The sequence below is a fragment of the Anomaloglossus baeobatrachus genome, chromosome 5, assembly GCF_048569485.1.
Source record: "Anomaloglossus baeobatrachus isolate aAnoBae1 chromosome 5, aAnoBae1.hap1, whole genome shotgun sequence".
NCBI classification, from domain to species: domain Eukaryota; kingdom Metazoa; phylum Chordata; class Amphibia; order Anura; family Aromobatidae; genus Anomaloglossus; species Anomaloglossus baeobatrachus.
The window spans coordinates 511,316,086-511,328,202 of NC_134357.1; the positions used below are offsets into that span (position 1 = coordinate 511,316,086).

The window sequence follows — 12,117 nt, forward strand, 5'->3', positions numbered from 1 at the left end:
TAAGGGTAACCAAAGCAGCTACTGACTGCTAGCCCCCGCTGCTTGGTGTTACTTTCACTGGCAATAGAAATGCAGGGAAGCATTTTTTTTTTATAAAGGTTTTTCCCTGAAAACGTTTTTAAGAAAATGACGTGGGCTTCGCCATATTTTTGTATGCTAGCCAGGTACAGCAGGCAGCTACGGGCTGCCCCCAACCCCCAGCTGCCTAGTTGTACCCGGCTGGGAACCAAAAATATAGAGAAGCCCTTTTTTTTTTTTATTTCATGAATTTCATGAAATAATTAAAGAAAAAAATGACATGGGCTTCGCCGACTTTTTGAGTCCAGCCAGGTACAACTAGGCAGCTGGGGATTGGAATCCGCAGTGAAGGGTGCCCAAACTTTCTGGGCCCCCCGCTGCGAATTGCAGTCCACAGCCGCCCCAGAAAATGGCGCTTTCATAGAAGCGCCATCTTCTGGCGCTGTATCCAACTCTTCCAGTGGCCCTGGTGGCAGGTGGCACGCTGGGTAATAAGGGGTTAATACCAGCTATGTTTTACCCGCTGGTATAAAGCCCGAGATTCTTAATGTCAGGCCAAGGTTGACCTGGCCATTAAGAATCTCCAATAAAGGGTTTAAAAAAAAAAAGACCACACAGAGAAAAATACTTTATTAGAAATAAATACACAGACACAGTAGGGACTCCATGTTTATTACTCCCTCTCACCCTTCCACGATGGAGAGATTTCTGTACTGACCATGCCAGGAGAGAGCGAGGGAAAGAGAGAGCGAGGGGGGGGAGGAAAAGAGAGCGAGCGAGGGGGGGGAGGAAAAGAGAGCGAGCGGGGGGGGAGGAAAAGAGAGCGAGCGGGGGGGGAAAGAGAGCGAGCGGGGGGGAAAGAGAGCGAGCGGGGGGAAAGAGAGCGAGCGGGGGGGAAAGAGAGCGAGCGGGGGGGAAAGAGAGCGAGCGGGGGGGAAAGAGAGCGAGCGGGGGGGAAAGAGAGCGAGCGGGGGGGAAAGAGAGCGAGCGGGGGGGAAAGAGAGCGAGCGGGGGGGAAAGAGAGCGAGCGGGGGGAATGAGAGCGAGCGGGGGGGAGAAGAGAGCGAGCGGGGGGGAGAAGAGAGCGAGGGGGAGAAGAGAGCGAGGGGGGAGAAAAGAGAGCGAGGGGGGAGAAAAGAGAGCGAGGGGGGAGAAAAGAGAGCGAGGGGGGAGAAAAGAGAGCGAGGGGGGAGGAAAAGAGAGCGAGGGGGGAGGAAAAGAGAGCGAGGGGGGAGGAAAAGAAAGCGAGGGGGGGAGGAAAAGAGAGCGAGCGGGGGGGGAAAGAGAGCGAGGGGGGGTAGAAGAGAGCGAGGGGGGAGGAAAAGAAAGCGAGGGGTGGAGGAAAAGAGAGCGAGGGGGGGAGGAAAAGAGAGCGAGGGGGGGAGGAAAAGAGAGCGAGGGGGGGAGGAAAAGAGAGCGAGGGGGGGAGGAAAAGAGCGAGGGGGGGAGGAAAAGAGCGAGGGGGGGAGGAAAAGAGAGCGAGGGGGGGAGGAAAAGAGAGCGAGGGGGGGAGGAAAAGAGAGCGAGGGGGGGAGGAAAAGAGAGCGAGGGGGGAGGAAAAGAGAGCGAGGGGGGAGGAAAAGAGAGCGAGGGGGGAGGAAAAGAGAGCGATGGGGGAGGAAAAGAGAGCGATGGGGGAGGAAAAGAGAGCGATGGGGGGAGGAAAAGAGAGCGAGGGGGGGTGGAAAAGAGAGCGAGGGGGGAGGAAAAGAGAGCGAGGGGGGGAAGAGAGCGAGGGAAAAGAGAGGGGGGAGGAGAGAGTGGGGAAAGAACAGGGGGGGGCAGAGGTGCTCTGTCACCAACTGTCTCCACTCTGTGACTTGTGGTGCAGGTGACAGAGTGCAGACAGTTGGTCCCATGCAGCAGGACAGATGGCAGAGCACAGCGGTGACATGCCTGTCAGTGTCTTGCTGCTGGGAGGAGCAGATGATCACACTGCCCGACACCGGCCGCTCTCCTGACATCGCAGCAGAGCGGGCGGGTGGACAGTGTGAGCACATACTTACGTGCAGGGGGGGATTCAGCTGAAGACCCCCCCTGCACTGCACAGTGGCGCCCCGTGCCTCACACCATCTGCAGATGCCGGCTCCACACAAACGTCCTCCGGCTCCTCCCCTCGATGCTGGGCTGTGACGTGCGGTAGTTACCGCCCACAGCCCTGTCACTCAATCTGAGTGGCGCCGGCATCCTGTGACGTACCCGTCTTGTTTGAGAGCCCGGAAATGCCGGGACGTCAGAGGATGCCGGCGGCCACAGCTCCAGGGGGTCATGTGACCGGCACTGAGCGTGCAGGATAGCGCCGCTCAGTGCCAGAACTGGAAACAGAAGCCAATGGAGAAGACGCCTAGAAAGGTAAGTAGAGCTCATACAGAAAATAAAAAAAATGGGTGAACCACCCCTTTAAGTAGTCTTGCCTTTATTTGGACACTCCTTCCAAACTAATTTGCACAGGTATCTGCAATTGCTTTCAGTGATATAAAGAGCCCTGACACACATCCCCATCAATGAGTTTAAATGACAAACAAAAAATTTCTGACCTTATCACTCAAACTCTTTTTGCATAATAATTTGGAACACAGTGTATAATAGAGTTTGTAAATGGCCACCAGGTGGCAATGTGGCTTATGGACAGCAGTCCTGGCACCTGTGTAGGCAGTTAAGGGTTAAGTGACAGGAGGGGAGTAGTGTATATATAGGACAGGATATAGAAGGCGGGGAGGAGAGTCAGCAGGAGGCGATACAGAGAACAAGGCCAAAACTTATAGTCTTTAATTATTGAGCCACGGACACGCGGGGTCCTGCATCCCCTGAAGCGGGATACAGTCCGGTCAGTCGAGGAGGCGTCAGTTTATTTCCTGGATACAAAAACCCTAATAAGTCCCCTGTGAGACCAAAGGTCAGTGGCCCCTTGTTTGAGAAGGGTAGGTTCTGGCCAAAGCACAAATGGAGGAGTGCTGTCGTATGTAGCCTGTCCAAATCGCAAACTAATTCCTGTGGGTAGGACGGATAGACTTAAGGACTATTTGAATCGGTTTGTGTAGCGTGACATCAGACAGGAGAATGAGGGGCCTAGCAGTGTCTAATGGAGCCCAGGTGCCAGGAAAGAGGTCGGCTGTTAAATTGAATTGTGTAGCAGAGTCTGGAGGGAACCCCTATGGGACAAGAAGTGATGCCAATGGAGTGCAGAGGAAGATAGGTGCTATAAATGCTGTGAAGAAAAGAAGTAAAGTTCTACTGTTTAAAGAGAATGCTACAGTGTGAGAATGGATTGAAGAATGGACTGTGTCGGAGACATCCTTTAAGTGGAGCAGTAACCGGGAGGTAAGAGGTTACTGAGCGACTGCGCTGCAGCTGGCAACCCCTGTATACACAACTACCATTGCCTACCCTGTGTCCTCTACACAGGGTGTTATGATCTGGAACCTTGGAAGACCACAATTACCATAAATAATTGGTAAAAGGTGACTAGAGCATTGGCAACTAATCTGGCCACCATCCCCTTACTAACCATAAACACTAGAAGTAGCCGAGGGGTGAACTAACATCCTGTGCACCGCGAACCCAGCCGGAGAACTAGCTATCCTAAAGGAAGGAAAGATGAATAACTCTCTGCCTCAGAAAATAGATAAAAAATAGCAAGCCCCCCACATTCAAAGACTGCGGTGATATAGGAAAACACAATACACAGATAGATGATAGGATTAGCAAAAGGTGAGGCCCCCACTGACTAAAATAGGAAAGGACAGGAAAGGGGCTGATGGTGGCCAGAGAAAAACCCTGCAAAATTCCAAATTCCTGATAGTACAAAAAGGCCCTCAGATCGCACGATCTGCACTCCGTCCTATACCAGGCGCTCTTGTCATACCAATGAACAGAAAACAAGAATCATTACAAATTCAAAAAGCCACAAACACATGGACTTATAGGAGCTATACTCCAAACATAACTGCAGGGAGTTTCCCAGCTAAGCAACTGAGAGGGAAGATCCCTGCATGCAAATAAACTGAAAACAACCACAGCAAATGACAAACTCAGATAAGAGTAAAAGAACCAAACAGCAAATAAAGAGCAAAGCACTTATCTGGGGTAGATGTGGTGTGGAGCAGAATGAAGCAGGCTGGTGAACAAAGAACGACTGACATCTGGCATAGCCTGCTATCAGACCAGGATTTAAATAAGCAGAGAGTTAGCAATGGAAACGCCCATTGCTCAACACACCTGGTCTATGTCCAAACCATTCCTGGCCACAAGAGGGAGCCTCCCAGCAGCCAAAGCATAACTGACATTCACAACAGGGTCTGCAAAAAGCCAACGATCGGGTAAACCAGGTGGAGGATAAGGTCAGTGGCCTGGAGGACTCCCTCCTACAGTTAACCCGCGATTCTTGCAGACATGATCAGCAAATTTTGTCTCTGCAACTCAAGGCCGATGACCTTGAGAACCGGCTTCTGAGAAACAATGTACAGGTGATGGGGTCCCTAAAAAAAAAAAAAGGAGGGAAATACCACCACAGAGTACTTTGAGGACTGGCTCTGCAATCTCTTTTGCTCTGGCACCCTGTCTCATCTATATGCATTGTTGAGAGTGCACAGGGCTCCTACTAAACGACTTCCCCCTGGTTCCCTCCCCCCAAGACCAGTATTGATCAAGCTGCTCCATTATAGCGACAGAGAGCCACCCGGGCCAAAAAAGAAATATCCATTAACGGTCACAGAATGTCCTTTTTCCCGGACTACTCCATTGAAATATCCAAGCGCAAAGCATAATTTGTGGATGTGAAACGTCACCTGAGAAATTTACAGGTACCATACTCCATGTTGTATCCAGCACGACTGCAAGTCGCTCCCCTGGGCTCAACTTCCTTTTTAAAAAATCCTAAAGATGTTCTCCGCTGGATTGAGCAGAACGGCCAACGGCTTCGTAGACCACAGCAGCCCTGAAGTAAGGTTACCTAGACAAGCTGTAATCCTTCATTTATTAACGCCTAACTGCTCTGATATGGCTATAGGATAATGATCCATGGCCCAGTGGTCCCATATATTTTGGCATTTTTTCCTGTAAGTCAGGCGGACGGCTTTTCTGTGGCAACCCGTTCCTGGACTCCTTCACTTGCCTCCTTCTATGCACGGTTGCAGGATGGATTGGTGCCACCCTCTGCCCTTTTTTGGACAGACGACATTGGAAGATGGTTTTGTTACGGTTAACCTCTTTTGTATTGTGTTTGTTTGTGCATTCATGCCATGTATTACTTTGCAGGTGATGGCACAGGTCTCAGGAGAAGCGGTGTGCTGTTTAAAAGCAGGAAAGGGTTTTACATATATGTCTTGCTGTACTGACCTTTTTCTCCCCCTTCCTGATAGACCTAGAATTACGAGCCGATGCTTTGCCCTGAAGTGGACCTCAATGTCATATGGGGATTCACCATGGCGGGGGAAGTTCGCATATTAAGCTGGAATGACTGGGGCCTGGGGGATACTACAAAGCGTATGGCTGTCATGAAATATGTTCAAGCCCAAAGTCCGGGGGTAATCTACCTGCAGGAAACCCACCTACAGGGGAAAAAAACTTCCTGTTAAAAGCGGCCGTGGATTAGTCACAGCTTCCACTCCACTTTCTCCAGCTACTCTAGAGGGGTCAGTGTTCTAATTCATAAAATGTGCCATTTGAGTAGATCTCTTTGAGGACAGATGCGGAGGGCAGGAAGGTGGCTGTCCATTATAGAATGTTTACTAAAGAGTACCTGTTGCTGGTAGTGTATGTCCCACCCCCCCATATCGGTACTATTCTGAAGACGGAGGCGATATAGATAGATATTACATCGGGTGCGGTGGTCCTTTGCATGGGACATTTTAACAACATTGTACACCCATACCAGGATTGATTTAAATGTGGCTCAGTGCTCAAGTCAGATCCAGTATCTAGATTTGGGGGACAGCTGACTGAACTTTCCCTCATAGATCTATGGTGTAGCCGCCATCCGAAGGACAGACAATTTCCAAATCCCAAGATACTCTCTCCCGTTTTGACATGATCCTGGGGTCAGATTGTGTCATACCCTTGATAAAAAGGATAGAATATTTGCCCAGGCTGTTGTCTGACCACTGCCCCTTAATTATGAAGCTGTGTCTCTTGCCAGATCCTGGTAGATCTCAGATGATGTGGTCTGTGAACCCATTCTGGCTTCAAATTAAAGATTTCCAAATGTAGAGAAAGCTATTGTTCATTACTTCGAGGATAATGCTGGCTCAGCTTTGCAGAACATCGTCTGAAAATTTATGAAGGCCTTTTTAAGGGGCATGTTGATACAGGCTATTAGCCATCCCAAAACTAAGACGCGTCAGTTTGGGGTCTTTCTCCAGGAGAGGGTGAGGATCACAGAGGAACACTTTGTCTGGTCTGGGTTGGGTGAGGATCTGGCGGAGTGGAAGGGAGCACAGGCTGCATATGATGCCCACGTAACGGAAAAGACTAAAAGTAAACTTGTTTTCTAGGCAGCGTTTCTTAGAGGAGGGGGAGAAGTCTGGCCATTTACTACCTCTGATTGAGAAAGTCCACTCGGGGAACTCGTGCATAGGGACCATTAGAAATAGAGAGGGCAATATACTTAATCAGCCACAGGATATTATAAGGGTGTTCTCAGCTTTCTATCAGGAGTTGTATGGCTCCAGACTTTAGAGGTCCAGGGTACAAATATACTCATATCTTAATGAGGTCCCTCTGCCCATGTTGTCTGATGCGGATCGGGAATACCTTAATAAGCCAATACAATTAGAGAAGGTGGGACTTGCAGTAGCATCCATGGCCAATAATAAGTCACCGGATCTAGACGGATTACCATCAGAAATTTACAAAAACTTTGGTGATGTATTGTTGCCTCAGCTACTGACGTTTCAAAAAACGATGGAGGAGGGGTCCTTGCCCCAATCTATGCAGCAAGCGGTGATAGTGGTGATCCATACAGGCCCATTTCTCTGTTATCTACTGATATCAAGATCTTAGCCAAGTTACTGGCCACAAGACTAAGTAATGTAATAACCAATATTATACATGAGGATCAATGCGGGTTCATGCCTGCTAGGTCCACTGCGATAAATATCTGTAGGCTATACGGTCATATGGAAAAGTTTGGGCACCCCTATTAATGTTAACCTTTTTTCTTTATAACAATTTGGGTTTTTGCAACAGCTATTTCATTTTCATATATCTAATAACTGATGGACTCAGTAATATTTCTGGATTTAAATGAGGTTTATTGTACTAACAGAAAATGTGCAATCCGCATTAAAACAAAATTTGACAGGTGCAAAAGTATGGGCACCTCAACATAAAAGTGACATTAATATTTTGTAGATCCTCCTTCTGCAAAAATAACAGCCTCTAGTCGCTTCCTGTAGCTTTTAATGAGTTTCTGGATCCTGGATGAAGGTATATTTGACCATTCCTGTTTAAAAAACAATTCCAGTTCAGTTAAGTTTGATGGTCGCCGAGCATGGACAGCACGCTTCACATCATCCCACAGATGTTCAATGATATTCAGGTCTGGGGACTGGGATGGCCATTCCAGAACATTGTAATTGTTCCTCTGCATGAATGCCTGAGTAGATTTGGAGCGGTGGTTTTTTTTTATATTGAAAAGTTTGGGACATACTCTGGCTAAGTTATTAATTGGCATAAGTCAGCCTTGCTTACGGTGGATAACAGTGGCTTTCCGGCTTATGCGAGTGCGGGTCTGGCTGTGGTGACACAGGTAAAATATTTGGGGATCAACATTCCCACGAAAATAGTAGAATATGAAAATTTTAACCTAGTGCCGATCCTTAAAAAATTTTAAGACAAGCTGAACGTGTGGGTTAGGTTGCCATTGTCGGTAGTGGGGCGCTCAAACCTTATAAAAATGATTTGGATGCCACATAACTCCCCAGTCTGGATACCAAAGAGATATCTCCATAGAGTAGACGGCCTTTTCAGGAAACTAATATGGGGTAAAAAGGCTCCTATAATATGGCTGGAAAGGGACAAGAGATCTGGTGGGTTGGCATCCCGAACCCATGGGTATACTTTGTAGCAGCCCAGCTACAGCACATCAGGGATGGCATGACCCCGTGGAGAGGGTGTCCAGTGTTTGCTACTCCAGAAATATTTTAAGACACCGATCTTATATGCAATATTTGAGCCGCACAGGACTATGACTACCTGATGGTCCCTCTACAGTAGCCTTGACTCAAAAAATATGGTGGAAGGGGAGAGTCTTATAGGGAATTCATGGGGTGTCACAATATACCTCGCTGTGGGATACTGAGTGGCTTCCTCACATGCATCGTCTACTGAGCTTTCATGAATGGAAACAGAAAGGGATAGACAGGCTCTCATATTTTGACGGGTGGCGGCAGAAGGAATTTTCTCAATTGCAGATGGACTTTGACCTTCCTCATAGTGAATTCTATAAATATCTGCATGCAGGCTGAGTGGCTTCCCCTCGATGACGGGGTCCCCCAAAATCTTATTATTTGCAGGATAGCACAATCAAGAGGACTGATCTTTCATCTATACATTGATATTCTGCATTTAGACCTGGGGGAATGACTACAAATTCCAAGGCAAAAATAGGAAGGGGAATTTGGTCCCATTGAAGATAATGAGTGGGACGAAATCTTGGAAAGGGTACTAGATCTGCCATTGCGTGAACCACATAGGCTCTCACAGCTGAATCTACTACATCGTAACACTCCGCAGTTTTTATTGGAACTTGGTGTGTGATTCACCCCTCTGTGCAATATGTTACAGGTTTATTGCATACGATGTGGTCCTGTCCAAACCAGGAAAGATTCTGGAAAGCAGTAACGAGTACAATTAACAGGGTTTATTTGGTGGAAATAGAGCTGACGCCATTGGTGTGTATATTGGGCTATGTAACTGATGATTATGGTAAGATGGCCGTTACGTGGATGCTGTATATTGCCAGGAAATTGCTTGCGCAGCACTGGCTATCCGAGCATCCTCCAGGAATGTCGGAATACATGGATAAGAGACTGGGTAAATCAATATGGAAAAGCAAACTTACATTAAAAGAAACTAACAGATTTGATAAGATATGGGCTCTATGGATTGATCACTCTAGGTTGGCGTCTAGAGAGCTTGCTAGATTCAGGCTGGGCCTTCTGTAGCAATTCACAGCGTAAGGGGCATATGCTAAAGGGTGGGCAGGGCCAACTCTTTTGTATGGATTCATAGTTTACCTGGAGATAAGTTATTAATGGTGAGATATGTTACTGTACTTATTTATTTCCATTACCGTTGCATCTTGACAAGCAAGACAGATATAGTGGAACCTTGGTTTACGAGAACAATCCGTTCTGTGAGTGTGCTCGTAAACCAAGTTACTCGTCTAGCAAAGCAAAATTTCCCATAGGAAATAATTGAAACTCAGACAATTTGTTCCACAACTTCCACACACGTACAAATATTGTGCTCACCTATCCTCCGTTCCTTCGGCAGCCTCTTCCCTGGTTCTTGTAGTCCGCAGGTATGTGTATCTAGTAATCATCACGACCGATGCAGGATCTGCCGCTCTCAGCGCTTCAGCAGCAGACGTCATACGCATAAGCCACATTCCTCTGATTGGTCAGCGCACTGCCTTTGGGAAGTGCTGACAGCGGCAGCTCCTGCATCGGTCTCAATGGTTACCAGATCCACATACATGAGGACTACAAGAACCAGGGAAGAGGCCGCCGAGGGAACGGAGGATAGATAAGCATAATATGTGTGTGTGCGTGTCTCTGTGCGGAGTGCAAGAGTGGGTCAGAGCGCGGTGCAAGTACGGAACTGGAAGTGTGTGCGGTTTTTGCTCGTAAAGCAAAGCAAAGCAAACTGAGTTACAAATTTACAGCAAGCTTTGCTCTTATAGCGAAATACTCGCACAGCGGGTTACTTGTAAACCGAGGTTCCACTGTATTGAAATTAAGACAGTGTGCCATATGTATGTTTTTTCTTGCCTTCATTCCTGCGTGATACATGGGAATTTCTCCTTAATATTATTTTTGTTTTGTGGTGATTCACAGTTTGTGTATAAAAAACAACAAATATTTTCAATAAAAATTGTTTGATTTACAAAAGTAAAAGTATACATGTTTGGTGTCTACGAACTCGTACCGACCTGAGGAATAATAATATTTATTCATTTATATAGCGCTATTAATTCCACAGCGCTTTACATACATTGGCAACCACTCCGACACATGTTTTACCATATAGTGAACACTGTGAATAAAAGACCCCAAAACAATCCTGCAATCGCACTTTTTTATTTGCAATTTCACCGCACTGAGTTTTTTTTCCCCTATTTCCAGTACACTATACAGTAAAATTAATAATTTTTTCAAGTTGTCCCAAAAAACCCAAGCCCTCCTATGGCAATATGGATTGGAAAATAAAGTTATGACTCTTAGAAGGGGGAGGAGAAATTAAAATGAAAAATGCCCGCGGGTGAAAGTGTTAATATCTCCTGATAGTGACAACATGGAGCGGGCGACGGCCATAATGGAGACTGTACAGTAAGGCTGCTTTCACACATCCGGTTTGAGCAGTGCAGCTAAATCCGGCTCTAAAACCTATGCAACAGATGCGGCGAAAAAAACGCATCCTTTCCATAAGTTTTTACATGCGGCCCGTCCGTTTTTTGCCGGTTGCGGCACGCTACTGAGCATGCGCAGTGCAAAAAACCGCATGCGGCGGCAATGCGGGTTTTTTTTGCCGGACAAAAAAACGTGCCAGGCAACGTTCCATCCGGCCGCCGCATGGGCTAAATATGCCGCATCCGGAAAAACCGGACTGAACGCAAGGCCATGCGGCACAATCCGGCACTAATGTAAGTCTATGCGGAGAAAACGCAACCGGCGGCAAAAAAAAACCAGTTGCGTTTTTTTCTGCAAAGAGCCGGATTGTGCCGCATAGCAAAAACCGGATGTGTGAAAGCAGCGAGCGGCGTCAGGAGGGAAGTGACCCCATCTAATCCCATACAGACAGATCCTGATAGAGCCGCACAGACGGGAACACGTTCTGTCTCCTGGAGTGTGAGCAGCACTGAGGGGGTTAATGTAATGGGGAATCTCCACACCCCTCCTCCTGCAGAGCCGCACACTGGATATATGGCTGTGACTAAATCCTAGTGGTGAAAGCTCCGCTCCCTCTGCCACCAGGATTTCCCCGCTCCCCTTTATCACACACAGTTTGTTCTCGGCGCCATCATTACTTGACTCTCTGCGACTTTTTGTCTCACGTGCGGCCATTTCTAAAGGTAGCGTCCAGAGTGGAGTTGATTTCTTGAGGAAAAGACGTCACCGGAAGGGGCGGGGCCTCCTCAATTCAGTGATCTGTGAGCAGGAAGCAGCAGTGTGCTTCCCCCGCGGTCAGTAGATGCTAGAATGTACGGGCGCCTGATAGGTATGACGTAACATGTCATGTGATTGGGCGTGTTCAAAATGCAGCTAAGTGGGCTGGCATAGAGGTGATTATAATAGAAGAGGGGGTCTCGGTGGCAAGCCTGCATGATTATAGTGGACAGAAAAAACATCGCCATGCCCCCAACGCAAACGGTCACGCCCATGACCTGACTGCAGCCCGTACATTCTGGGCTCAACCCTGTCGGGCTCCTGTGCAGAGAGGACGGATCCTGACCCTGAGGTGGGAGAATACTTCAGCGTTTGCTCATTAGTTGTAGAACTTTACTCTCAGACTGGATTTTGGGGGCTCCGGTCACTGCTGGGGGCTGAAGGTTCGTGTATATCTCACAGGGAATGTACTGAAGCTGCGAGCACCGTGCTGTGGAGGCTTCCATAAGGAATGGGGGGGTTACACAGGGCAGGGGGTGACGCTGCATGTTTGGGGGGCTCGCACTGCGCAGGGGGCGATGCATGTTTGGGGGGGCTCACACTGGCCAGTCGGTGACTGCACATTTGGGGGGGCTCTCACTGGGAAGGGGGCGACGCACGTTTGGGGGGGGGGCTCACACAGGGCAGGGGACGATGCTGTATGTTTGGGGCACTCGCACTTGGTTGGGGGGGCAAAGCTGCACGTTTGGGGGGCTCTCACTGGGCGATGCTG

The 12,117-nt window shown here is 48.2% G+C and overlaps 3 protein-coding genes across 4 annotated transcripts in view; 2 read left to right on the forward strand and 1 right to left on the reverse strand.

Annotated features, from left to right (window-relative positions):
- LOC142311975 (uncharacterized) overlaps positions 1 to 12,117 on the forward strand; it is a 452,821-nt gene that overhangs the window by 286,404 nt on the left and 154,300 nt on the right. The window lies entirely within an intron of this gene.
- Positions 1 to 12,117, reverse strand: part of LOC142311970 (uncharacterized) — a 423,868-nt gene that overhangs the window by 50,373 nt on the left and 361,378 nt on the right.
- Positions 11,411 to 12,117, forward strand: part of LOC142311988 (uncharacterized) — a 29,059-nt gene continuing 28,352 nt past the window's right edge. For both annotated transcript variants that reach the window (XM_075350864.1, XM_075350865.1), the window contains exon 1: positions 11,411 to 11,697. The gene's annotated coding sequence lies outside the window, so the exon portion shown is untranslated. The remainder of the gene's footprint in view (positions 11,698 to 12,117) is intronic.